The sequence below is a fragment of the Pipistrellus kuhlii genome, unplaced genomic scaffold (assembly GCF_014108245.1).
Source record: "Pipistrellus kuhlii isolate mPipKuh1 unplaced genomic scaffold, mPipKuh1.p scaffold_m20_p_22, whole genome shotgun sequence".
Lineage (NCBI taxonomy): Eukaryota > Metazoa > Chordata > Mammalia > Chiroptera > Vespertilionidae > Pipistrellus > Pipistrellus kuhlii.
In genome coordinates, this window is record NW_023425521.1 from 1,714,240 (window position 1) to 1,718,641 (window position 4,402).

Consider the following 4,402-nt stretch of genomic DNA (forward strand, 5'->3'; position numbering starts at 1 on the left):
TGCTGCTTTAGCTACATCCCAAAGTTTTAATATATTTTAACATCATTCATTCAAAAATATTTTTGATATCCAGCAAGATTTCTTCTTCTAACAATAAACTATTTAGAAGTGCATTGCTTAATGTTGATTTAAAAAAGAAAAGGTTGTTATCCTTTGTTTCTGATCACTAGCCTGACTATATGGTTGTCAGAGACCATACTCTATATGATTTTCATCCTTTGGCATTTCTCAGGACTTGCTTTCTGACCCAGTCTAAGGTCAATTTTGGAAAGTGTTCCATGCACATAAAAAGAAGGTGCACTCTAAAGCGGATGGTTTCTATTGGTCATATTGGTTTAACTTCTCTAGATGCCTGCTGGGCTTTGTCTCCTTTTTTATCAATTGCTGAGAGAGAAACTTCCCTTCTATTCCTAGTTTTCTAAGAGTACCGCTCATAAAAAGGTGCTGGATTTTGTCAAGTGTTCTTTCTGTATCTATTGATATGGTCATGTGATTTCTAGTCTTTAGCCTGTTGATGTGATGCATTACGTTAACCAACTTTTGAATATTGAGCTAGTCTTGCATAATTAGGATAAATCCCACTTAGTCGCTGTATATACTTCTTTATTTTTATTTTCTCATGTGTGCAAAGTGCAGTTGTTAGAAACAAAGTAACAAAAATAGAAAAGAGGCTGGCAGCCCCCAGGGGACAGTACTCTGCAGGGGAGGGCCTCATGCTCCCGCCGGTGTAGGGTTGGCAGGCAGGGAGGCCGGGTCTCAGGTGGAAGCCCACGTGGCAAAGGGTGGGGATGTTGTGGGGCTGGTGTTGGGCTGGAGGGAGCCTGGTCAAGATGAGGCCTCCTCTGCGTCTCACACATAGGACTGCAGGTAGTCGGCAAAGAGCGCCTTGGCCCTGTGTAGGACCAGCCCCAGGGGGTGTTTTCCCGCGAGGCGGTCAAAGTGCATGGCCACCTCGTGGCAGTCCCGCCCGTTTCTCATGATTGGACCCCGGTGCTCTAGCAGGATGGCGAGGCAGAGAAAGAGCATGAGTGGGTTCCCCTGGCCCAGCTCCTAGGGTGAGGGCAGGGGCTTCCCCGGGTCCTGTGGGGAGCCCACCTCTGGCATCAGAAGGGGCCCCCCCAGCCGCCACATCCCCAGCGGGGGAGGCCTCCTGGGAGGGTGGTGGAGATGAGGAGGATGGGGAACCAGGGCGGGAAGAGAAGAGGAGGGTGTCTGGGGAGGTCAGCGAGGGCTTGGAGCTGATGAGGACGGTGGGGTGGAAAAGCTGGGCCAGAGGGTCCTTCCTGGGGCTGCCCTCACCCCTGAGTTGCTGGAGGCCATCCAGGCTGGCTTGTCTTGGGAGCTGCCCGCCAGCATCAGGCTCCTGGCTGCTCATGGCCCACTGGTCCACAGCATCTTCGGAACCATTGCCTCTCCCTCCAGCGGGCCTCCACATGTGTGTCTGTCACAGGGGCTGCTCCCTGGAGCCGCCGAAGCCAGGGCCGGAGGGTCCGGAGGCAGCAAGCTCCAGCTGACCTCCAGCATGCGGAGGGCATCCTCAAAGGCGAACTCCCGCCGAAACCGGTTTGGCTCAGTGGTAGAGCGTTGGCCTGCGGACTGAAGGGTCCCGGATTTGATTCTAGTCAAGGGCATGTACGTTGGTTGCTGGCACATCCCAGGTGGGGGGGGGGTGCAGGAGGCAGCTGGTCGATGTTTCTCTCTCATCGACGTTTCTGGCTCTCTATCTCTCTCCCTTCCTCTCTGTAAAAATTCAATAAAACATATTTTAAAAAATCAATGAAGTATATATATATATATATATATATATATATATATATATATATATATATATATATAAAGGCGAACTCCCACTTGAGCTCCAGCAGCAGCCAGAGGTAGCAGCAGGCGCAGGGGCCGGTAGAAGGCGGGTCCGCGTGCCGCAGCAGCAGCTGGAGGTGCGGGAACTTGGAGGCCATGGCCTGGCCTGGCCGTCGGGGCGGAAGCTGGGGGCCAGACGCCTCATGAGGCCGCAGAAGCAGAGGAAGGCGCGGCCCTCGTGGTCCATCGCGGCCAGGAAGCTAGTCCAGGTCGCTCATGCCCTGGCGGCAGGCCAGCCGCGGGTGGGTGACGGCGTAAGTGGTGAGCAGGGCGCGCAGGGCCCGCGCGTGGGCGCCCGCCCCGGGCCCCGCGTAGAAGGGGCGGCCGTGGTCGCTGCGCCCAGGACGCCCCGCAGGCCCCGGGGCCGGAGGCCCGCTGCTTCCACGCGCCCTTCAGCTGCTCGTGCTCGCGGCTGTTGGCCTCCAGGTAGCCGGTTCAGCAGGTGCGGCCACACCGCCCGGTGCAGCGCGGGCTCCACGCCGCCCTGGTAGACGCGCAGGCGCAGCTGCTCCGGGTTCGAGAGCCGGCCCTCGGGGTCCAGGTAGGTGCGGAGCTCGGCCTCGCCCGGCGGCGGCTGGAAGGGCCTGGCTTCCCTCCCCGAGGACCAGCTCAGCACCTGCTGGACCTTGGACAGGGTGCGGCCCACCTGGGAGAGGAGGAGCAGGGCCGCCAGGGCCGCGGGCGGCGGCGGCAGCAGCGCGTCGGGGCCCGGCACGTCCGCAGGGCTGACCACGTCCCAGCCGTCCAGCAGCGGGTCCTCCCCCGCGCGCCCCACGTCCACCCGCAGCTGCAGGTGCGGCCTGGAGGCCACGGCGAGGCCGTGCCCAGGTCCCAGTCCGACAGGAGGGACAGGTAGACGGCCCGTCCCAGCCCATCGCGGCCCCGGTAGCTGACGTCGAAGTTCCTCCCGCTCAGGTGGAAGGCTCGGAGGAGGCTGTGCTGCAGCACGTCGAGCGGGGTGATCCGGGGGTCCACGGCGAAGGAGCGGGACTCGGGGGGCAAGAAGCCCTCGCGTTTCTGGACTCAGACTCGGACCACCTCCTGCTGCTCCTGCTCCTGCTCCTCCTCCTGCTCCTCCTCCTCCTCCTCCTCCTTCTCCTCCTCCTCCTCCTCCTCGGCCTCGGCAGCTTGAACTCCTGGGCCAGGCGGGGATGCTCCGGAGCTGGCCATGTCTGAGGACCCGCAGGCCGAAGCCATCCGGGTGACAGTTGCCCCGGTTGCCCGCTCCCTGTGTGCAGCGCCCGCAGCCCCGCCTCAGCCCAGGCGCAGGCGCAGAGGGCGCTGCGGGACCCAGCAACCCCCCACCCCACCTGCTGGCCTCTGGGCCTGTCATTGTTTTTATATACGTGGTTGGGTTTGGTTGGCTAATGTTTTGTGGAGAATTTCTGCATGTACGTGCAGGACAGATACTGGTCTACAGGTTCCTTGAACGTCTGTCTGGTTTTGCGGTTCGGGTCATGGTGGCCTCATGGAATGAGACGGAAAGTATTCCCTCTGCTTCTGTCTTCTGAATGGGTGTGATTTCCTTCAAGTCCTGGATCGGTTCACCAGTGAGTCCATCTGGGCCCGGTGCTTTCTGTTTGGGAAGGCTACTAATTACCAATCCAGTTCCTTTAGTAGATACTAGAGGCCTGTTGCACGATATTCATGCAAGAATCGGTCTTCCTTCCCCTGGCTTCACTCCCAGCCGCCAGGGAGCCAGCAAGTCCTCGCTTCTGTCTGGAGCACCGCTCCAGTAGCTCCCTCCACCGCCCCCACCCCCTTGCTCTGTGCCTGCATATGCAAATTAACCTCCATCTTTGGTGGGTTAATTTGCATACTTACTCTGATTGGCTGGGGGCGTAGCAGATTGATGGTTAATTTGCATGTTTCTCTTTTATTAGATAAGATAGGCCTATACAAATAGTCTATTTTTCCTTGTGGGAGTTCCAGCAGATGATGCTTTCAAGGAATTGGGCCATTTCAGCTAGGTGATCAAGTGTGTGGGCATAGAGTCAGTCATCATTTTCCTTTATTAGCCTCTTAATGTACATGAGACTTGTGGTGACGCCTCTTTCTCTTATGCTAGTAATTTGTGTCTTCTCTTTTTTCTTTTTCTTAGTCTAGCTAAAAGCTTTTGACTTACTTGGTCTTTTCAAAGAATCAGCTTTGGATCTTATTAAATTCTTTATTGATTGCCTATTTTCAATATTATTGATTTCTTTTTTTAATTTTTATTGAATTAATTGGGGTGACATTGGTTAATAAAATTATATAGGTTTCAAGTATAGAATTCTATAATACATCATTTGCATATTGCATGCTGGAAAACAGAAAAACCAGTGGTATAATTTAGTTCAAGTCTGAGAACCAGTGGAGCCAAAGGTATCACTCCCAGTCCAAGGTCAAAGTCCTAAGAACTGGGGTGGGGGATAGGGGTGGGGAGCACTGGTGCAAGGCCTGAAATCCAAAGACCCAAGGACCGGGAGCTCCAGTGTCCAAGGGCAAGAAAAGATAGATGTCCCAGCTCAAGAAGAAACAGATGGAATTCGCCTTCCTTTTCCCT

The 4,402-nt window shown here is 55.6% G+C and overlaps 1 pseudogene; it reads right to left on the reverse strand.

Moving 5' to 3' along the window:
* Window positions 1–825: 825 nt before the first annotated feature.
* On the reverse strand, window positions 826–3,146 carry LOC118726582 (annotated as a pseudogene).
* Between the last annotated feature and the right edge of the window lie 1,256 nt (window positions 3,147–4,402).